The sequence below is a fragment of the Caloenas nicobarica genome, chromosome 1, assembly GCF_036013445.1.
Source record: "Caloenas nicobarica isolate bCalNic1 chromosome 1, bCalNic1.hap1, whole genome shotgun sequence".
NCBI classification, from domain to species: Eukaryota; Metazoa; Chordata; class Aves; order Columbiformes; family Columbidae; genus Caloenas; species Caloenas nicobarica.
Genome location: NC_088245.1, coordinates 213534091 through 213557650, shown reverse-complemented (window position 1 = coordinate 213557650; position 23560 = coordinate 213534091). Strand labels below are relative to the sequence as shown.

Sequence of the window (23560 nt, the reverse complement as noted above, 5' to 3'; positions counted from 1 at the left end):
AGCTGGTGAGGGGCTGGAGCACAAGTGTGATGGGGGCGGCTGAGGGAGCTGGGGGTTCAGCTGGAGAACAGGAGCTGAGGGGAGACCTTCTGATCTCTGACCTGCCTGAAAGGAGCTTGGAGCATGGAGGGTGTTGGTCTCTTCTCCCAAGTAGCAAGTGATAGGATGAGAGGAAATGGCTTCAGGTCGCACCAAGGGAGGTTTAGATTGGATATTAGGAAAAAATTCTTCCTGGAAAGGGCTGTCGGGCATTGGAACAGGCTGCCCAGGTGGAGTCACCGTCCCTGGAGGGGTTTAAAAGGCGTTTAGATGAGCTTCTTAGGGACACAGGTTAGTGCTAGGGCTAGGTTAGGTTATGGTTGGACTCGATGATCCTGAGGGTCTCTTCCAACCGGAATGATTTTATGACCCTACTCTACGATTCTATTCTTCGGGGCACCCCACTGCTGAGAAGTTTCCTCGCAGACGGGCGCATCTCCTCGGGGACACTCCAAAAAGCGAAGCCGCAAGTCTTTGGGTGTATCCTCCTCCTCCTCCTCCTCTTCTTCCTCCTCCTCCCGCCGCTGCTGCCGCTGTCCGGGGCGGAGCCGCCCGCCCCAACCCCCGCCCCGCTCCCGGGAGCGGGCGGCGGAGCCGAGCGGAGCCGCATCGGGGACAGGGACACGGCGTTGTCACCTCCCTCCCTCCCTTTTGGCTGCCCCCATCCCACCCTCCGCCAGGGGACGGGCTCGCTGCCGGGGGGAGCATCGCTCGGCGGGGCAGGGGGTCCCCCCGCTCGGGGCTTGGCGACCTGGAGGAGCTTCCCAGAGGCAGCAGGTAAAGGGTCGGACTGGTCGGACTGGGAGGAAGGGGTGGCTTTTTGCATCCCACCCCTCCAACCCTGCGTGTCCAGTGAGGGGAGCGCAGCGTTCCTCTGGGTGGGGGGGTGATGCTGAGCTGGGGGGTGTTGGGTATGTGACAGATGTGGGGTTTGACCCACTGTTGTCCGAAAAGGTGTTTTCTTCCCCAAAAGGTGTTTCCTTCCCTAAAAGGTGTTTCCTTGCCCTCCGTGCCCCCTAAAACAATATATATCCTCCCCCTCTGCCTTGCTTGCTTACCTGGCCAGGAGCATCCCAAACAAAGTTGGGATGTGAGGGGGGCGCTACCATGGGGGACACCCACCCAGGGAGAGGTCTCGGGGTACCCCCTGGGTCTCCAGGACACCCACCCCCAACTTCCCCAGTTGCCAGGGTGTGGATCCAGTATCCAGCCACACTTTTTTTTCCCTTTTTTTTTCCCTTTAGGCCCTACTTGTTTTACAGGTAACGCTTCATTTTTATCCACCGCTCTCCAAATAATGGCATCCGCAGTGTCCCGCGGCCCCAGGGCTTTACACCGGGGTTGTCCGGTGTCGTAAAATCCTGAGGCAGCGAAATCCCAAGAGGGATTTATTGCTGCTTGCGATGAGCGCCCTGTGCCCGTCCAGCACCCTCCGAGGATGTGATAGGGATGTCCTCGATGGCTCTTGGGGACACCTTCCCCCTTGGAGCAAAGCCCCGTGTTAAAGACCCCAAATTTCTTGCCAATACTGAGAAGAGAGGGTGGATGTACAAGGTATTATTTTGTCTTGATGCTTGGCAAAGGGATTGCTCTGAAAAAGGAGTAATTCAGGAAAGGGAGGGAAAAAAAAATATCTCTCTCATTGCTGTTTTATAGAAGCTCTTTCCCAAGTCCTGTGCATTCACCGCCCAGAAAACTGGGCGTTGAGGAGTCGCAGCCGAAATGTGAGCTTTCCCCTGCAAAAGGTCTGTTGTAGCAATTCCTGATGTTGGAGCTGCGAAATTTCACCCTGGCGAGATGGAAACGGGGATTCTTCAGCCAGAAAAAAGCTGGCTTTGTCAAACTCGCCACGCTCCGGGTTTCCAGGGGTGGGTCTGCACAGTCACTATTATTACTTGTAATCGTGTTGGCTTAAGGGTTATTTTTGGGGCTGGAAAGGGATTATGGATAGATGATCGGAATAGTCATGACCATGCTGCACGTGAAATGAAAAAAAAAAAATTGAATTATGCTTCTCTTTGCTGGCTCTTTGTCCCTGTATGAAGGAAAATGAGTGCTTGCTCAGTAAGCTCACACAGGTTTTATTCCATTAAAAAGTTATGCCGTGCATGGAGAATGTTAAACCCGACCATGCTGTTCGGATGCTGTATTTTCCTCGGGCTGCTCCCAGCTGCCAGGAAATTTAGACCGTTGCTTATTAGCGAGCAAAAGTTAGACCGGTGCTTATTCTTAAAGAGCTTTTTTTTCAGGTTTGGCTCACACAGTGATGCAGGAGAAATGCCTTCTACCTTCTTTACTTCTTATAAATTGCCGGCTTGCACTTGGCAGGTGTGGTGGGGGAAAAGCTGAAGTAAATGGATTTCCTGCCTTGCATTTTGTCTGGCATGTCTTGATGTTCACCAGTCATCAGATTGCAACGGAAAAGTGGTCCATTAGTGCGCTATACAGCCTTTATCCACCTGAGCAGTGATGCATCCTGAATCCTTAAAGCCTGCTATTTTAACATATTTTCCTCCATCAGGACTTGAAGCTGATATCCCAGCAATATTTAGCTGCAGAATATTTCTCCGTGATTTAGAAGGTGCTTCTTCAGCGGTGAACATAAGCTCTGCTTTGAGGCAGAGTTAATTTTAGAGTGGGTGTCTCTGTCAAGCTATACTTTTTCTATTAAATAACCATGTTCTGCACGTTACTCTCTTCCCTGCGATGAATTCTGTACTTGAAGGCGAAGCATGACTGATGTTCGTCTTGTGTGTCGACAACGAACAGCGCAAAGATAATGAGCCCTGGTTCGATCAATTTATTTGGCGTGGGGTTGGAGCTTCAGAAACTGCTGGCTCGGAATTAATGATAAAGGGTTTAGTTTTTGCAAGGCAACAAATTGCGTTTATGAACCAGGAAGATGATAATGAGGTACTGAGCCAGCTGCAAGGGTCAGGGACTATTTATTGCACTTTTATCTATAAGCTGCCCTGCATATTTGATCTCGAGTAGCTGCATTAAAATTGCCATGGTGTTTCACGCTGCTCAGTGTCAAAATTTAAGGTTTTGTTATTTCTTTTATTTAATGTGTGGGTTATAGTAACTCACGGTTGCAGACAGTGGTGTAGGTTGAGATCAAGGTGCTGGTACCAGCTGGTTTGTTCACCCTCTTGTTATCTTAGAGGCACTTTGATACTCACAGGTGGTGGAAATTAAATCTGGGTCCCCTTTTAACAGCCACACCTGGAGGGAATATTGTCCTTTAACTTGCTTTGTGAGCCTTCCTGAGGGTGAAGATAAAAGGGTACGTTTGCACCTTTGAAATACTTACCAGCTCGTGCGTGAGGATGTGGTTATCAACATTAAGAGTGTTTGGGTTGGATGTGGATGGGCGTTTAGGGCTCTTCCTGAGAACAGCTTTCCTAAAACATGGAGTGTAGAACATGCTTTCCCTGGAGGCTACGACGCTGGTCTGAAATTCCTTTTTCTTGAGAAGATGCATCGTGCTTCTGTTCAAAGTCCTTTGATGAGATGCTTTGCACCTTCTTGCTGGTATTGAGATGGTGTGAGTGGATCCACCTGGCAGCCACTTGTTTTGGCCATAAATAGGCTTCGTTAGGCTGCAGCAGCTGATAATTAAGCTTCAAGGAGAGTCCATGGTGGGGGGAGAGGTGATTCTGGTGGTTTGTCCTTGTGCAGGAAAATAAGAAGCGCTGTTGGTGCGAGGAGGCTGTAGCTGCTTTGGGTTTTGCTGGTGCTGACTGTAGCTATTGTGAGGTGAGTGGCATCTCTTGGCTTTTCTCTTTGTGGTTGATAATGGGTGATTTCTCCCCAAAAATCACTGGTGTGAAGCTGAGCAGTTCCTTCTGCTCAGGAGAGGGCAGTGTCACACCAATGAGTGCTTTCCTCAACCATGCTAAAATACCATGGAGATGAAAACCTTTGCCCACCCAGGGGTCCAGGGGGCTCTTGCAGGGGTGCAACATCCCATGTGGGACCCGGGCACCTCATTCCTTCCTTCCCAGGCAAAATATTCCCTTTCCAGCTCCTCTCCCTGACCCTGAGGACGCCGATGGCGTTTAACAGACCTTTGCAGGAATATTCTAAGCACGATGCTGGGAAAAGGGATTTAAAAGACTGTTTATAGCAGTTGCTGTTGCTTGCCAGCCCCTCTATAAACAGTGATTAGATACAGCTACTTTAATGCACGTCTTGACTTTTTTTTAAAAAAAAGCTTCATGCTGGTGTTTGGCTTTGCTGCTTTTTCCTCTTTAGCTAACCGCTGTGTTCTCCCCACTTCCTCCAAAAATACCCACAGATACTGGCAGGACGACTGCCTGAATATTTGGTTAAAAGGCCTGTCATTGCTCAATAACCTGAAAAAAAGCCTTATTTTTTTTTTTTTATATGTATTTAAATATTTGCATAAGGTTTCTGCCAAGGAGTGGTTTCAAGGTACAGTGTGTTCCCTCGGAGGGTATTCAAACAAGGGCCTTCTTGGGTGGCAATTGGGGATTTTTCCGTGCTCACGCCTACCTCGATGTGCTGTGTGTTTTCACAGACTGAATCCATTACACTTTGTCACTGAGCTCTGTCTCTTTTGCCTGGCTAGTCTTTGAGAAGGATCAGCTTTATGAAAAATGGTACTGGGCTGGTACTTTTTATTTTTTCCCTGGACGAAGGATGGGATGGGGATAGGATGGAGGCAAATAGCACCTTGCCGTGATGCACAAATCTGGGCACCAAGCTCCACCGCATCCGTGCAGAGTCGCACTGGTGGTTAATCTCTTCCTTGGAAATAACTCATACTGGTTTTAACGTAGTTTCTTAGTCATAACAGAATTGAATCCTCCTGCTCTCTAACCACCGTGTCACTGGCTGTGCGGGAGCTGGGTTTTCTGTGAGGCTTTATCTGGTGCTTGGGGTCCAGGCTGCTCGATCCCGGAGGGTTTTGGAGTTGATGGGCTGTAAGTTTGTTCTCTTTTTGTCTGGGAATGCTCAAAAGGATCTGTTTCACTTTCGGATTTGCCATATGGCACTGTGCTAAAGCAGTTTTTATCTTGTGCTTTCCCCCTTAAAGCAAGCTTGCCTTTAATCTTTAATTTTAATTTCTCTTTTTTAAATCCTGCCGTTTCCCTTGAAACTCCTCTGTAACTTGTACAATCTCTTTATGAATGTCTGGTCCCTGCATTTTGCTTCCCTTTCCCTCCTTGCGTGAGCTGAAATGAAACTTGTCCCTCCCCCAGCCTGAGGTTAGATGCACAATGCAGAAATATTCTGGTCATCTGCATTTTTTTAGCTGTGCTGCATTTCAGGCTCACATTTGCACAGGTTGCTCAGGGAAAGCATCTTGCATCCGACTTAAATAGCACAAGGTGAAGACCAGGAGTTTCCTTTAACAGGTATTTTGGGTGCAGCGTTTTAAAAAGATGTAATGGACTGGCTGTACACTTCAATGTCCAAGTGTTCTGATGGGCCACTTATTGATGAAGCTCTTGAGTTGACATTCACCTAATCAGAAATCAAATTGCCCGAGTCTAAAATCAAGTTGGTGGTTCAGTTCCCTACTGCAGAATTGTGGCAAAACGAAGAAAATGTATTAAATTTTTGGACTTGGAGATGTGACCACTAGCCCTGTGACTAGTGGTTGGGCCTTGGTGCCTGAAGGTTGTGGGTTGATGCACCAAGTGCTCCATGAGGTTGTTGGGAAGTAGGTCTGATCTTGGAGCAGGTCACTTAAGAGCTTGGAGAGGATTTAAGGCCATGTCAGGGCTTACTGTCTTCCTAAATTTCTTAGAACCTTGTCACTAGGGCAGAAGCCTGGTGCTAAGGGGCAAACTTGGCCCTTCTAAGGTGTCCTTTGTGTGTGACCCCATCTGAAACCCATTGTACTGACTGCAGAGCTCTTTTCTGAGCAAAACCTTGGAGGACAATGGTAAAACTGGGATATATTCAGGGTCATGCCTCATGTCCCCTTGCTGTGCCCAGCGTTTTTCCATCATGCTGCCAAGGGGCAAGATGGGGCCTTCCCAGGTCACACCAACTGGAGATGCTACTGGTGCCCAAACCTGGTCTCTGAGATGGGACAGAGAGGGCTTAGACTTGTTTCCAGGGATTTACCACAGCAGTGATGTCACTCTGATATTTGAGTGGATTTTGGGGTGTGTGCATATGTTTGTGTGTTTTGGTTTTTGTGTTTTCTTTTTTTTTTTTCCCGGGAGACAATTTGGATTATAATATTTCCTGCGTGTCTCAGCTGATGTAGGAAGGAGTCACCCAACCCTTTGGCCTTTCGTGGAGACAAAGGCTTTTTGGAGAAGGTAAGAAGTGCATACTCAAAACCTTCCTTACGCAACTCTTTCTTGCATGAAGAAGCCCCATAAAGAAGTTTTTTGAGGCTGTCAAGTAGGTGAAGTTTTGTAGGCAGTCGCCTGGTACAGCAGTGATTATGTTTGCAGGTATTGTGGGAATTTTGGTGTCAGTCTGCCTACTAATTATTCATGTATCTCATTGATGAGACTTTAAACTGTCAGTCAAATCTTTTGCGGTTTGAAATCCAGCAAACAGGCAGGGTTTGTGTCCTGGTCTGGGTGTCCAGGCAGAAATCCTGCTGCGTGATTTGCTCTGTTTCTATCAAGCTTTTCGGGTTGTGATTTTTTTTTTTTTTTCCTTTTCCCCATCTGTGGCCATGAATTGGCTGTCGAAGCTTAGAGATCTGCACAATAATAATTGCTTGTCATCGGTGGATGGTTTTGGGCTTGTTGGGAGCCCTGGAATTTGTCAAGCCAAGAGGTGTGGTGAAACCTATGGCTTCTCAAAACCTCTATTTTTAGATGCGCTCCTGCTCATGTGCAAATTATTTTTATCATAAACAATTGCTCTGCACTGAACTTGTAAGCCCTGTTTTCCAGTTTTTACACAAATATCGAAATACCTGCCAAAAATATATATATGTATAACTGCCTTATTTTCCATATGCTCACGAGCTGGGTCCTATGAGCTTCTGAACCACTTGCGATGTTGCATTTGATGCTCTTGAAATATATAGAAATATATAGTGGCGGGTGGCTCTTATTTTAGGAGTGGGTTATCCCCGTGCTTGGGCTCTGGCATTAGCTTCAAAAGTTGCTGGTGTCTGAGAGCCTGCAAGCTTCTCACAGTTGTGCTTATCTTCTGTTTCTGTTCCTGCCTGAAACCTGGAGGCAGAATCTGCGCTAAAAACCAAGCAGCTAAACTCGTATTTTGCTCCGAGTTAATCACTGAAAAGCAGAGTGCTTGCAGTCCTCATTAAAAGCCTAATTTGAAGTGCAAGGCTGACAGCTTGGTTGGAGATACTTTCCCTTATCACAAGTGTTTCCTAATCTGTCTACTTTGCGTAAGGATGTGTGAGATGTGCGTGTGGGGTGGTGTTTTTTCTTTTTTTAACTATTTTAACATTTTTTTTTTATTTGGATCTCCAGGCTTCTGCCCTTGGAGAACTATATGTTAAAGGAATGCAGTGTACTTGTGGGTAAGACAGCTGTGTATGTTAAAACGTTAATGTGATGGGAGTCAGCGTGCTCTGATGTCTCTTACGCTGCCAGGGAAGCTTTTGTGCCTCGCAAGGTCATGCCGCTACGTAGACGTGTTCCCGAAACACAAACCGTGCGGGTTCTCCTTATACAGCTTGGCTTTGCGAAGGAAAACAAAGCTGCTTGTGGGATTATAGCAAGAGAACTGCTGGCCCTGAAAACACGGGCAGGAGCTGAAGGCTGGCATCTGAGAAAACGTCCTTCCTTGTGTTTGTACCTGGGCAAGTGTGAGCCCTGGAAAATGGGTCTGTTGGAGAGGGGCCAGAGGAGCCCCAGAAATGACCCGAGGCTGGAACAGCTCTGCTGGGAGGACAGGCTGAGAGAGCTGGGGGGTTCAGCTGGAGAAGAGAAGCTCCGGGGAGACCTTAGTGAGGCCTTTCCAGACTTAAAAGGGGCCGATGAGAAAGATGGGGACAGACTTTTGAGCAGGGCCTGTTGTGATAGGACAAGGGGTGATGGTTTTGAACTAAAGGAGGGAGATTCAGGCTGGACACGAGGAAGAAATTGTTGGCCCTGAGGGTGGTGAGAGCCTGTCCCAGGTTGGCCAGAGAGGTGGTGGATGAACCATCCCTGGAGACATCCCAGGCCAGGCTGGACGGGGCTCTGAGCAACCTGAGCTGGTGCAGATGTCCCTGCTCATGGCCGGGGGGGCACTGGATGAACTTTGCACGTCCTTTCCAACCCAAACTATCCTATGATTCTGTGATGTGCTGTGGTTTTGGCTTTGGTCCTGAGCTTGCATGGGGTCACGGCGAGTTCAGAAACTGCTCTGTGGTTTGCTAGACCTCTGGAGCTGGAAGGAAGTCTCTCAATGCAAGAGGGTCTTCCTGTCTTTGGTGCAAACCATTCCCGACAAACCCCTCTGAGGAGCATGGGGTCTCTCTTGCTCTCACAGGAGTCATGGTGGAGGTGGGAACCTCTTCAGCTTCCTATATATTGTCAATGGGGCCAACACATGTAACTTGGCAGCCTTTTAAAAAAAATGAATGGTCCACCCAGAGCACCTTGCATTTGGTGACTTATGATTTAGCATCTCCCAGCCTTTTTCTTCTGCTTCATTTAAGGGAAAAGTCTTTAAAGCAAGCTGGAAGCTGTGAGTGTTGTCAGAAGTGAGATTGATATATCTGGTAACACATCTCCATTAACTTGACGTAGCCTGGAAAATTCCTCTCCCTGTTGGAGGATGACGGTGTTGGGGACAAGGTGGGCAGTGCCACCAGGGTGGAGGTAACCAGCATGGGCAACCTGGGTGCAGTGCTGTCCTTGCTCTAACTTGGAGTCCTGTGAAGCCATCATGCCTCCTGGCACCTGTGGCCTTTGGGGACATGCTCCCCAGGGAGGTGTCACGGCCCCAAGCCTGACAGTGTTCAAGAAGAGACTGGACAATGTCCTCAGACACATGGTGTGACCTGTGGGGTGTCCTGTGCAGGGACAGGAGTTGGACTCGATGATCCTTGTGGGTCCCTTCCAACACAGGACGTTCTATCATTCTATGATCTACTTGCTTGTGGGGTGATACTGACTGGTCTCTTTCTCTGGGCAATGAAGATGACCACAAAGAAGCTGTTAAGTGGTTGCTTTAAGGCATGGGACATGTGGCAGAATTTTGTGTGACCATGTGAATGCAAGATCGATTCATTCAGTTTTGGGTTTCCAGCCTTCAAAACCTGTTCTGTTATGCTGCTGCTGCACTGGGCCTGTAATGCAGCTCTGGCTCTATGAAAAGTTGCTGTGGATTGGAAATGCATTTTGTTTGGGGTCACCTCTGTGGAGGTCTTGCAAACAGCTTGCCTGCTGCTCTCCATCTGCCAGGCTGGGAAAACTTTGGTGCATGCTGATCTCAAACCATACTTGGCTACGTACAGACATACTGGGAAGCCTTAATGATGCTGGTGACGTGTCCCAGTGTCACCTGGAGCTGGTGGATGGGCCCTTGTGGTTGGGGGTGAGAGGTTGGCTGGTTAATGGCAAGGCTGGATTTGAGCCTGACCTGAAGGCAAAGGTTCCTACCAGGCTGAAAATCCCTCATGGTTTTTATCTTCTTGGTGAGCTCAACGCCACTGTTTACACTGGGAATGTGATTAGTTAGCAGGAATGACGCCTGTGAATTTACTGTGAAGCTGTAACCTGATGTTCAGACTTTCTTAGAGATGTCCTGCAGTGAACAGTTAAAGATCCTCTTCTAAGAGCAGAATAAGCTTAGACTAGGTGAGGGTTCCTCTATATTTCTAAAAGTTTCAGTTTATAATGTTAAAACCCTTCTATCCCGAGTCCTTAAACCCAAACTTCTGGGGTAATAGTCTGGTTGTACTGAGTGCTGTATTGGACCCATGAGACCATCACTTATGCTTCCTTGGCTTCTTCCCCCCAGCTCAGGGAAAATATTGGATTTTTTGCTATATCTCTGAAATTTGTAGGTCAGCTGCATGTTCCCTGGAAGGACAGAGATTGCTTAAGGTCTGGAGTCTGCTCTGCTCCTCTCCTTGAACAATATGTGGGCTGGATGTAGGGTTGTCCTTGCTGGGGGCTGTGGAGCTTTTGAGGGGACAAGGAGTGAGGAGCAAGGGAGCTCCTGGGGTCATGAACTTGGGCAAACAAGAGTCAAAAGCCAACGTGTCCACTTGTATTCCTGCACCTTCCTTTCCTGGGCATTACGTGCTTCTCTTTATCTCTGCTGATATTTGCAATGGTGATAAGAAAGACTCTGTCACAAGCGTGCTCTGCGGCAGATAAAACTCACTGTGCGCAAGAGCTGTTCCAGCTGAGAGCTTATCACTGCTACTAAAACTTTAACGATCAGCGGGGCTCAAGAAATGTGGGCGTTTCAGGTCCTTTAGCAGTACAGAAACATCTGATGAGGAGTCGCCCTGGTAGTGGTGCTGCTCTGTAAGTCCCACTCAAATGTGCTTTTATTTAGAGAAGGTGGATAATTTGGGGAATGAGACTTGTAAGCTGGTTGAGAATGTGTCTTAAATGGAGCCGGATGGTTACTGTGCTGTATGTTTGTGCGTGTAATGAGCTGGTTGATGCTTAATGAAGGTGGTAGCTGGTCTCAGTGTGGACTAAACTAAATTGAGGGATCCACCTTCTTGCACCTCACCAGGCTGCTCTTTGCATAGAGAAAGAGCTCCTGGTGCTTTTGTGCAGCTATTGAGTACTAGTGCAGGGAGAAGAGTTGGGTTGATGATCTTCCAAGCCACTGAGTTCTACAAAGATGGCAAAAACATGGGTTGAAGCTGACAAAGGGTAAGGTGGTATAGACCTGGGCCAGGAATCACCTGGCTCCCACCTTGGAAATGTGTAATTCCCAGGAGCTCCCTTGTGTTGCCTGAATGCATCGAGGTGAGTGGGGAGGCTGCAGTGTGAGTGTGGGCATGTCTTGTCCTCCTCAAATCTGGGCAGTTGACTCTGTGCTTGTACAGACATCTCCATCCTCTTGGGACCTGCAACTTGGAGCCTTCTCTGGTGGATAGGTGCCCACATCTTTAGATTGGATATTAGGAAAATTTTCTTCCCGGAAAGGGCTGGCGGGCATTGGAACAGGCTGCCCAGGGCAGTGGTGGAGTCACCATCCCTGGAGGGGTTTAAAAGATGCGTAGATGAGGTTCTTAGGGACTTGGTTTAGTGTCAGTGTTGGGTTCATGGTTGGACTAGATGATCTTGATGGTCTTTTCCAACCAAAATGATTCTATGATCTCTCTTAAAACAAGAATAGTTTATTTTCTTGTGCTAAAGTCCTCAAGAGGGATTCATGGTGATACTTGCTTTACAGGAGAATTATGTGATCAGAACAACTGCTTAGAAATTTTCTTTTCCCTTTTGGCATGAGAAAATGAAAATATTTATCTCTAGCCTCTGCAAAAGCCTCTTCCCCAGGAGGGATGGAGCATGAAGGTTGAAACTGGACAGCGAAGAACAAGTCAAGGACCTGAAAAGGGAACCTGTTTCTTTAGCTGCTCCTACTAGGAAGTGGAGCCACGGTGGGAAGAAGGTACTTTCCTTGTTCGTTTCCCTGTTGGTGGTGGTTTGGTTTTTTTTCATGACTGCTGCCAGCAATGCCACAAATGTACAGAAAGTCATGGGAAAGAGTCAAACCTGAGGTTCATCTGCTGTTGGCTGTGGCAGGAAGGTCCTTCTAGGTTGCCGTCCTCTTGCATGCGTGTCCCTTTTGTTGTGAACGTGGGACAAATCAGTCCTGGTTGTTGCTGTGCATGTTAGGCTGTCCTGCTCTTGAAGGCTTTATTTTTATCCCAGCTTTAGAACAACTTTATTTCCTTTTCTGTTGAACTGATGTGTTCTCCAGAGGGGCATGAAGAAGGTCGATTTGAACCGAACGGTGGTATGGTAGGAGATGGAGGATGGGGAGAGAGATGGGACTTGGCAAGAGTGATACTTACTACATAAGACTGTGCTCTGCAAAGTCACGCTCTAGGGTTTTGGCTGGCTGAGCCAGGCTTAGTCTAAGGAACATCAGCCTTGGCCATGCTGCTGATAGTCTGAGCTGTTGAAAGAGATGGTTTTTGAGAAAAGTGGAAAAAAAAAAAAGCTTGTTGCTGTTACATGCTGCTGTGTGCAAGGTCAGTGTGACCGTCTGGCTCCCAAATTGGGCAGTCGGGGTCACTTTTTCAGCAAAAGCTGCTGCTCAGCCGTGTAATCAGCTAATGGGATTTAACACGGCATCTGATGTTTCCAACTTGGCTTTGTAATAGCAGCCTAGTCCAAAAAAGCCAGAGTTAAAATAAGTGGAAATGCGAGTTCCCGGGGCTATCCAGTTCCAGTACCTCACATAGCAAAGCCATCTGATTTCTACCAGAATTGATACACTAACCATTGTATCTGAATTGACTCAAAATGTTGGAAAGCTGGGGAGAAAGGGCATCTATTGGTACTTATTATAGCTTGAACACCTTATGCTTCAGGCAGTGCCTCCTGTGAAATTTCTCGTGTTTAAATACTGCAGTCAGACAACACAAACCAGCCTTTCGCATCGTGGGAAGGTGGCTGCAGTGACTTCGAGTCCTCTTTTTACCTGGCTTGCTGCTGGCTGGATCTCTGAGCCCCTTCATACATTTTAGAAGAGGTTTTCTGCTTCAAGTTATAAGTGAAAAACAACTGTGGTGGAGCCTGGGGTAAGATCTAGGAGGATGAGAAAATAAGTGATGGTAGGAGGAGGCAGTAAGCGCAGCTTAAATTATATTACGCATGTATCATCTCCCCTTTAACTGTTCAGTCTCTGGCATAGGATCTGGACGTCAGCCTGATTTATTTGTTCCTGTGGCATTTTTATTTTCCCAACCCTTTATTAGGTTCCAGAAGATAATTGCTTATAAAGGCTTGTGGAGTCCCAAAAGGGGGATTTGTGGGAGAGGAAAACTCTTGTCTGAGTGTTGCTGGTTCATGGGATTGTCCCAATGTTTGGTCAAGAAGCTGGACTTTGCATCCTCCTTCTACACGTCTCAGCTCAGCCATTAATGTCTTTTGCTGGGTGCCCTAAAAATATTGCTCTGTTTCAGCGTTGCCTGAAGCTGATGAGATGTTCTGCTCTTAAACTGGCCATTTTTGGTGATGGATCTCATATGTTTGATTCCGAAAGGTGCCTTTTTTTTTTTTTTTTTGGGAAGGTATGACATAAATATTGCCTAAAACACTTGTGGCTGTCAGCTCTGCTGAGCCAGCTCTTGGCCAGGGGTGTGAATAAAACCCTGTTATGTCTCACGCACCATCAGGTTTAATGCTTGCTAAATGGTAGAGCTGTTGAGAAAAAGCATTGGGCTGAGGCAATGTAGTTGGTATTAAAAACATAAATAGAGCTGCAAATGGCTTTGGAATAAATTGTGCTGTGGCTTTTTGGTGAGTGGATATATAGGGAGTGCTGAGGTGTCTGGATTCCCCACAGGGCTCAGTGCCAGCTGGGAGATTTGGGAATTTGGGAAGGCAGCAGCTACCTCTTGTGTCCCGGTAGTAATAAATCCTCTCCTTGCCATGAAACATGAGGTCTGTGTTTGAGTAATTTCCTTGTTCTGGAGTTGAAAGCAGCTACAGAGTTTGATCTTATAACTTTTTTTTTAATGTTGTAAATGATGGACAAAGTTGGGTTTACCAATTCTCTTGCTTTTGTAGAAGAACTGTAAAATGCTGAAAGATCTTGCTAGCAAGGTGGCATACGCTTAGTGAAGATCTGTGTGCCACGGCCATCCTGGAGCTCTTGGGTGCTTGAGGTCTGATAAGCTGATGTGTTTTACTCCTGGAGTTGTTCGGTTGTGTCCTGTCACACTTCAGTTCAGGCAGAAAGTGCTTATGTTTAAGAAACTCTTTTTTTGCTGTGTGGTTTTCTGTTGGTTGTGGGTTTTTTGTTGCTGTGGTAGCATCCCATTTTCTCTCTGTCAGGTGGTGAGATGCTTAAACCAAATCAATCCGAGTATCTCTACCACTGAGATTGATGTGAAGTTGGGACTCAAACCCTTGTCCTGCAATCCCTGTCCCCAAATGCTTTGTGTGTGCATTCTGCTGGTGGTCTTTTGTAGAATCATAGGAAAGTTTGGGTTGGAAGGGACCTTCCAAGCTCATCCATTCCAACCCTTGCCATGAGCAGGGACGTTTTCACCCAGATCAGATTGCTCAGGCAAAAAACATTCTCCAAGAGCTGCCATGAAGAACTTCAGGGTGGTGGCTGAACTATCCTGCAGAAGGAGGTGGGTGGCCTCTGGGGATGGAGGTGACTTGATGGAATTTGTCTTTGAGCTGGAATGGGTAGGGTGTGCAACTCCTGTATGAAGGTGGTGAGACATGCTCGAGGGGTGGGATTTTTGGGGGGTGGCACGGGCTGAGATGTGTGAGATAGTCTGGAAAATGATGTGTAGGAGTCTTTGCCTGGCTCCAACACTTTAGTACACAATTTTTGCTCCGTTGCAACAAGAACCTCAGTTTAATGTCACTGTTTCACATGAGCAAGGATACAGGTCCACTGGAAGAAATGGAGTATGTGGGATTAACTTTATCTATACATATATATTTATATTTTTTTTCTTTTTCCCAGTGATGGATGATAACTAGATACCATAAATACTTTCAGCTTTGGACGCAACCTACCAAAAATAGCTGGGATCTATTGATTCTTGGCAACGGGCTCTGCTCACTTTACCCCAAGCATGCCAGTGGGTTTTGTTCATGGAGCATCTTTGGAACCAGCGAGGTGTGAAGGTGGTAATGGGGAAACCTTCCTGCTGCTGCGGCAGTGACACAGGGACCATTTCATCACCTTGTGGGACGCTCACTGTGATCCGTTTGGCAGCTAGAAACCATTACTCGAGCATTTCTGCTTTTTGTCTGAGTGGCTGAATACTTTTTGATACCCCGGAGTTGTACTGAGAATATAATGGAGGTCTTAATAAAATCATAGGATCATTTTAGTTGGAAGAGACTGTTAAAATTGAGCCCAAGCAAAACCTAACTCTAGCACTAACCCATGTCCCTAAGAGCCTCATCTACACATTTTTTAAACCCCTCCAGGGCTGGTGACTCCACCACTTCCCTGGGCAGCCTGTTCCAATGCTTTACAATCCTTTCCATGAAGAATTTTTTCCTAATATCTAATCTGAACCTCCCCTGGTGTAACTTGAGGCCATTTCAAACCCAGGCAGCTCCCTGCAAAAGCAGCTTGTAATGATTTAGCTGTGTAGAGGAAGGCGTCTATTCCAATAACCATGGATCAGCTGGGGTGGGAGTAAAATCGCAGTTTTCTGGGTCCGATTACAGGCTCGTGAGTTATCTTTAGCCCTGTTTCTCCAAGAGATGTTTGCATGTGATGCAGAAGTGTCTGACAGCTGAACCTGTCTCTGCACCCCCATCAGCCTGGTTTGGAGAGACTCTGTGGGTTGGTCTGTGAATAATTTGGGAGGGAGGCAGCAGGGAATGTGTTGGCTCCTCATGTTCAATATGGAAATGCCACTTTTCCATGTGGGCAATAAATAGCAATAAATGAGGGATGTTGCTGGAGCTGATGAGCATGGGAGGTCTGCAATGTTAAATCGTCTCACGGTGCTTATTCACATGAAATAACCTTTCCGTCGGAGGCGGGAACAACATGAGGTTTGCTTCCAATGGCGTGACTTAGTTTCACCAAATATTGCTGGCAAAAGGGTGGTTTTCAGACTAAGCGTGGGTCTTTTTAGGACAGCTCATAGGCTGTTACATAGTAAAGTACAGAATAAAATGAAAACTGATTTAATCGGGAGAGTCCGAGGCTGCTCTGAACAATGCTGGCGAGTTCCTTTTTTTGCTGGTTGGGGGCTGCTGACCTGGTGGGTCTCCACGTGCTGCAGCATAAGCAGGACAATACATGTTGTAGTGAAATACAACATGAAGCTAATGGGGGAGGTGGAGGTGGGAGGCTGCCAAGGGAGTATTCATAGAGTTCCTAAAGTAGTTGGTCCATCTGGAGCAAAAAGAGAGAAGAAACTAAATCTACTCTGAGAAATCATGTTGCAAAGGTCTTCCTTGTGATGTGAGTTTATTTGCTGGCAAGCTGTGGACAGGAGTGGATTTTGTCTGCTATGAGACATGAGGAACTCTGCATGTTACTCAGACTTGTGGTTTGTGGTCGTGTTTTTTGTGTGCGCGCGCTTTTTTTTTTTTGACAAAATAGGAACTGGCACTGCTGGTATGGCAAGATCCTGACCTTAGCTTTGATTCATCACCCCTTGCAGTGTAAGGTAGGACGCTTTGATACTTCTTGCCCCTGTTGAGCAAGTGTTTTTGGTACCTGTACTGAGGTATATGTTCATACACTTGGTGAGTAACTGCGAAGTAACTTCCAGTCTCTCTTGTGAAATACGCCTGTGAATCAAGACAAGCTGCTCTCTGGAAAGATTTGCTGTTAGATCTGAGGGTGAAGCCTCTGGCCAGGGACTTGTGGGTCCATTTAGACCCAGCCTGGAGGCTGCAACCAGATCAGTACGTGGCTCAGGTGTGCAGGCTGTGACACTTCTGGTTTTGCTGTCAACAGACTCGCATCCTTGATTTCTCCGGGCAAGATTCCTCATAAAAGCCTTTTCCATGCAAGCCACTGGCTGTGTGGATGCAGACACACAACAGTTCTTTCCCTCATCTTCTTAGATGTTGCTGTTTAATGCCGTATTTTACCCACCGAAGGACCGTTCTCCTGTCTATGTTGTACTTCTGGGAAATGCACAGTTGGCCCATCATGCACATGATGCACTGGGGAAGGAATATCTTGCTATGTAAGAGAGAACCAAACCTCACAGAGACATTTATCCATCCGGGACTGTACCCTGGGGTATGATGCTGTATTGCTCACAGGCCAAAAACAGTTTATGGGAGGGTGGCTACTTAAATGGGGGGGAGGGATGGTGGGTGGTGAAAACATGGTTAGAAATCTATAGAATCGTAGAATAGTTTGGGTTGGAAGGGACCTTCAAAGCTCCCTCATGAGCAGGGACATCTTCACCCAGCTCAGGTTGCTCAGAGCCCCGTCCAGCCTGGCCTGGGATGTCTCCAGGGATGGGGCATCCACCACCTCTCTGGCCAACCTGGGCCAGTGTTTTGTCACCCTCACTGTAAAAAAAATTTCTTCCTCACATCAAGATTTCAGTGATTCTTCTGTCTTGAAAGAACTGAGCGTGCAACAAAACTTCCCACGCAGCATCTCCCTGGCCGCACGGGGTTGAGGAAGATGCTGGTGAACCTGCTGGTCTCGCTGTCCCCTTTCCTGCCCACTGGCTGTAATGGTGACAATATCAAATTACATCCAAACTGTCACTAAGTGCAATGACTCTGCAGTAAGTCACTGGCCTCCTGGTGCTGGTTTTGGCAATGGGGGTAACTTGGCTTGACTGCTTCTATTTATACAGCACAAACGGATTTGTGATCAATAGCTTGATCACTCATAATTGTACTGCGGAAGAAAATCACACTTCTTATTTCCTGCCTGCACACCTGCTTTCTTGCTGTTTGGATTTCTCTGTTCCTCCAGCTGATTAATACTTTGGTGCAGCCCCTATGCTTTGAAGAATGCAGAACAGTGTACGAGTCTTTTTAATTCCATTTCTTGTTGGGTACAAGGATCAATGTTGCTGTGGCTTTTGCTTTCCCATCCTGGATATTGGTTGTGCACTGTAGCACTTCTGGAAAGGTTTTAAATATTTTTTTAAATAGTATTTTAAAAAAATTAAAATGAGCAATGAAGTGAATTACATAGAGATGGGATACTTGACTGGCTCTGATGTAGCTTATGAGTCTTCGTTGTAGCAAAAACTGGCGTCGGAAAGAGGTCTCTCTTGAGTTTTTCCTGGGATAATTGCATTTTCCTCTTTACTCCATTGGCAGAGATTACCACTTACTGATGCTATGCACAGCATTGGAATTGCTGCATTGGTCTTGGCACTTAAATAGCACAAATATATTGCCTTGCGCCCAGCCCAGAATAAACCCTGAGCAAATCTAGGCGCTAATTTTGGCGTCACACACCTCTCTGCTCCCCATGCTGGGAGGCAGAGCAGCAAATTCACAGGCACTTAGCAGAGTGACCTCAGAGGAATCTTTATCTTGGTGGAAACAGATGGAGTTTGACTTTGTGTCAATTATGAGCCTGGAATAACTCAGTTTTACTGCAGGGAAGTGGAAAGGTACAACGTTGCACAGGCTGGGTGCTGACAAGCAGGAATTGAGCTCGGAGGAGAGCCGTGCCTGGCACGTATGCTGATTATTTCCACAATTTTGAAGCTTGGCCACGAGAAGGAAGCTGCACTTGTCATATTTTCAATAGGTCCCCACTCGTGAAGGTGCAAATCAGGGCGTTATAAAGCATCTTCTTGAACTGCGACATGGTGACAGATCCCATAGCTGAAGGCTTCTCTTGGAGAATGGTTGTAACAGCCGGTGTATGAGCGAGGATCTAAGGGATATGAGCCTTGAGAGGTCCCCCTCTTCCCCGTCCCTCGCTCGCTATTCATGCATGACACGTGGACAGTTGTATATTTAGGAATGAGCGTGGAAGTGGAATGGCTTTCATGTGGTTTATTTGTATTTTGGTTTGGGCGTTCTGTTCACCATCAGGCATTTTGGACAAGGAGGTGTGGGGGTGTTTGGTCAGTCACTACTGGCTCTACTCAACCACTGTGTACCTCTTTCCCCTCCTTCTCTGTGCTTGAAGCACAAAAGTTGGTTTTGCAGAAGGGTCAGCACTGGGCTTTACAGAGCACCATCATATCTGAATATGAAGAGGAACTTCTTTCCTTTGAGGTGTCAGAGCCTGGACCAGGCTGCCCAGAGCGGCTGTGGAGTCTCCTTCTCTGGAGACATTCAAACCTGCCTGGGATCCTGCGTGATCTGCTCTGGTGACCCTGCGTGAGCAGGTGGGTTGGACTGGATGATCTCCAGACTCTGGGCAGCCTGGTCCAGGCTCTGGCACCTCAAAGGAGAGAAGTTTCTCCTCATGTTCACATGGACCCTCCTGTGTTTGTCTGTGCCCGTTGCCCCTCACCCTGGCGCTGGGCACCACTGAACAGAGTCTGCTCCATCCTCTGACACCCACCCTGAGATATTGATCCCATTGATCAGATCTCTCTCAGCTTCTCTCCTCCAGCTGAACGGCCCCAGGTCTCTGTCTTTCCTCATCAGAAAGATGCTCCAGACCCCTCAGCATCTTTGTGTCCCTCTACTGGACTCTCTCCAGTAATTCTTTGTCTTCTGTGGACTGGGGAGCCCAGAATTGGACCCAGTTCTGCAGATGGGGCCTCACCAGGGCAGAGCAGAGGGGGAGGAACAACCTCCCTGACCTGCTGGTTGCACTTTTCCTGATACAGCCCAGGTACCACTTGCCTTCTTGGCCACAAGGGCACTGGTCTGCAGCCTTTGGGGTGACTTACACACCAGAAAAACTAGTGTCAAAACTGGCCTGCCTCGAGCCTGTCATCAAACCCTTTATTTTATTTGCCAGCACGGAAAAACTAGTTGATAATGGGATTAATTGCAGTTTCAGATGAATCTGCTCCCTAGGCTGGGTGTATTTCTGCTTTGCACCCCTTTCCTAAGAGGACCCTGCTCTCTCTCGAGTGAGGAGCAAATATCTGAAGAACTTGTAGAAGCTGTGGGCTGGAGAGTCTTGCAGAAGACATCTGTTCAAGTAGCAGTATCACAGTATAATTTTCTTACAGCTCTGCACATGGATGCTCCTGCATGTCCTTACCTGTAATCCCAGGGTTGAGCACTGCTCAGCTCCTTACAGCCTGTGTGTGTGACTTATTGGCCATGTCAAAAGTCTTGGAGAGGGTGGAATAAAGGCAAGACTTAAATGTTGCTAGAACACACAGCTGTCTATTAAATGCCTCTTAATACATTGCAACTACCTTATGAAACCTGTCTCTTGCCTGAGCAAGTTTGGACTTCTCCTAAGCAATAATAAAGTTTAAGCCCAGTAGTTCTTGCTAATGTTTGCTTTTTGCTTTAGAGGAAGGAAATGTGATCCCCATCTTTAGATCAAATGGCATCTGTACTTCTATTGAAAAAAGTAAATTTATGTGCTTAATGAAGCCTAGAAAGATGTTTCGGGTAATGGACGGAAAATATCTGCATTTTAAAATACTTTCACCTCCTGAAGTTATTGCAAGACTTCCTATTATGCTTGACAAGGTTTCTTGTTTTTATTCTCTGAGCTTTCAGAGGAAAAAATGCCTTTGGAAAGCTGATGTCAGAGTTGAATTGAATGCTTCTTCCCTTAACACCTGGGTTGAAAGTGTTCCCTAGAAACCATCTCTGGCTCTGTGGGAGATGCCAATGAAAAGCATCTCATTGGGTTTGTGGGTTAAAAAAAGTGGAGAGAATTTCAGAAATTTGACTTTGCTTTTCCAACTTTGGTGGTGAGCCTCTCTAACCTGAGACATAGGGGTGCGTGTGTGTATGGGCAGCTAGTCGCTATAACAGGATTCTTAAGTTCTTCTTTTAGAAGTCACCCTTGTCTCAAAGCTCTTCTGTAACTTGGAGTGGTGGATTTTGGAGAAAAGCTTCCCTGTTGCTCCCATGTTTTGGGGGTGTGTGCAGTACAGGAACAGCTTATAAATAAAACTTTGTTTTGGTAACTGAGGGTGGAGGAGGGAGATCTTATGTCTGTGAACCCCATGACTTAAAAGAGTAACTTAATGTCAAGCCAAATGTGGGCTGACAATTTTTTTTAAAAGGTGAGTGATTTTGCTGCTGCCTTGATTGCAGATGATCAAACCCAGAGGTGCTAGAGCACCTTCATCCTCATGTTCTGAGGTGTGCAAAACACCATGGCGGCTGGATGGATGTCCCTGATTTAAGAGAAAATAAGTGAAATTTAGCAAAGGGCACGTGCAAACAGCCCTCTTGGTCCCCAGCCCTGCCTGGCTGCTGCGCTGTTATTTGCTCTGGTAAGATATGGGGTGAAATGGGAGATTATCTGGGATCTGGGAGGAGGTGGTAAAATGACTGATAGCTGGATGAAGGAACAAGACCAAAAGGAAATAATTTTTTTCTAGTAGGCTTTTGCAGTTCCACTTTTGGGATGTAATCATAGATTCATAAAATAGTTTGGGTTGGAAGGGCGCTTCCCAGCTCCCCCAGTGCCCCCCTGCCATGAGCAGGGACATCTGCACCAGCTCAGGTTGCTCAGAGCCCCGTCCAGCCTGGCCTGGGATGTCTCCAGGGATGGTTCAGCCACCACCTCTCTGGCCAACCTGGGACAGGCTCTCACCACCTTCACTGGAAAAAGTTTCTTCTTCATGTCTGGCCTGAATCTCCCTCCTTTAGTTTAAAACCATCACCCCTTGTCCTGTCACAACAGGCCCTGCTCAAAAGTGTGTCCCCATCTTTCTTCTTGGGCCCTTTTAAGTCCAGAAAGGTCACACTACGGTCTCCCCGGAGCTTCTCTTCTCCAGCTGAACACCCCAACTCCCTCAGCCTGTCCTCCCAGCAGAGCTGTTCCAGCCTCGGGTCATTTCTGGGGCTCCTCTGGCCCCTCTCCAGCAGGTCCATGTGTGTCCTGTGCTGAGGACCCAGAGCTGGCCCAGCACTGCAGGGGGGTCTCCCCAGAGCGGAGCAGAGGGGCAGGATCCCCTCCCTCCACCTGCTGCTCATGTTCCTTTTGATGCAGCCCAAGATGCGATTGGCCTTCTCGGCTGCAAATCTTATCTTCATTTGGAAATAAGATGGAGTAGGTTTAGTAGCAGGACATCTTCCCATGGGTAGTGGTGTGCTGAGGCATGGCTGTGGGGACTCAACACTCCAGTTGAGAACCACCTGGACAAGCCTTGTGCATGACTGACTGATTAATCACCTATGTAGAGGTGGAATCAAGTCGGGTGGCATCTTAAGTGTCTCCCAGCACTGTGTTTCAGACACATCCTTCTTGATGCTGCCAGGACAGCCTAGGAAATACCCTCAGCTGGTCCCTGCCAATGTCCTCTCCTTTGCTTGGTGGAAAGCTTCTTTCCAGAGTGTTTCTAGGAACTTGTGAGAAGAGTTGTCTGACATGATATTGCTGCTGTAGCATTGAAACACAGATATTTATAGGAAAAAGCTTGAAGATAATGGAGCTTGTGAATGATAAGCAGACATGTCCTGTTTCCTTTGGGAAGAGGTGCAAAGACGTGATGTTTCTAGCCCTAAATAAACAGGTGGAGAAGAGTGCTTTGAGATTTTTGCAGCATTTAAGATCACTTAAAGTCTGAGCAAAAGAGTGCTTTGCCTTTGCCAGCCATCAAGGGGAGGTGATTTCTTTAGCAATCAGTTAAAGGTTGCCCTGACCTGCACTTGGAGGGACCAGGAATGATCCAACATATAGTGAAGCTGCACTCCAGGGTGCTGGGGTAGGACAGGACAGAGACCTGAGATCCAACAGTGGGTTGTTACAGCTGTTGACAGTGAAGGGCAGGGTTGCTTTGGTGGGATTAGCACTAAATGCTGTGCATAAAGGATGCTTTGAGGCTTCAGATGCTTTGAAATTCTCATATTTGAAGGAGAAGGCATGCTAAGGTCTTTGAGACAGTTTCAGTTAAAAAAAACCCAAAACCTCAAATGTTACAGTTATTGCATGACTGTTATGTGCTAATAGGATTTAATTTCTGCAAAGCTTTTGATGAGAGGGAAAAAGTGCCTCAAAGGACCACAGGTATTTTGGGAAAGGCTTAAGTGGAATAAAACTCAGCTGCGATCATGTTACAGCAGAGAGGCTTGGAGTTAACTGAGCCGGAGCAATGAGTTTCACTGTTGCTAAATAGGATGTGGGCACACGTCCTTGGGGTCCTCCCTGCTGGAGAGAGGGAGAATCTACTCAGTGAAAGAGGGATACGTAAGGGAACACAGAATTATAGAATAGTTGGGGTTGGAAGGGACCTTCCCGGCTCATCCAGTGCCCCCCCTGCCATGAGCAGGGACATCTGCACCAGCTCAGGTTGCTCAGAGCCCCGTCCAGCCTGGCCTGGGATGTCTCCAGGGATGGTTCATCCACCACCTCTATGGCCAACCTGGGACAGGCTCTCACCACCCTTATTGTAAAAAATTTTTTCCTCATGTCTGGCCTTAATCTCCCCTCCTTTAGTTTAAAACCATTGGGTCTGCTGGCTTTCCCACACAAGCTCCTGAAAAGCTTGTAGACATCTTGCTACCCTAGGCTGGATTTGAATTCATGACCCAGTGACAATCTGCTGCCTTTTGCTCCTATTTCCTCATGTCGTAAGGGCTCTTGGGAGGTATTGAGCAGCACAGTGAAAGCACAGACCTCTTGTCTTGTTGGGGGTGAGGGAATAAAAAGCCAGGTTCAGCCTTTGCAAATTTGAAGGGAAGGGGAAGGTGGAAGATTTCCTTCCTGGGGAAAAGGGCTGGTAATGCAGCTCGGGAAAAATCAAACAAAGCAGCTTCTCTTCCCTTCTGGCTCAGAGTGGGTGTGTGATGTCAAGGTGAAGCTGAGTCTTCCCAAAGACTGAGTGGTGTGT

General features: G+C 47.2%; 1 protein-coding gene across 1 annotated transcript in view; it reads left to right on the top strand.

Moving 5' to 3' along the window:
- Nucleotides 1–664: 664 nt before the first annotated feature.
- Nucleotides 665–23560, top strand: part of GDPD5 (glycerophosphodiester phosphodiesterase domain containing 5) — a 186369-nt gene continuing 163473 nt past the window's right edge. The window contains exon 1 of the mRNA XM_065647830.1: nt 665–816. The gene's annotated coding sequence lies outside the window, so the exon portion shown is untranslated. The remainder of the gene's footprint in view (nt 817–23560) is intronic.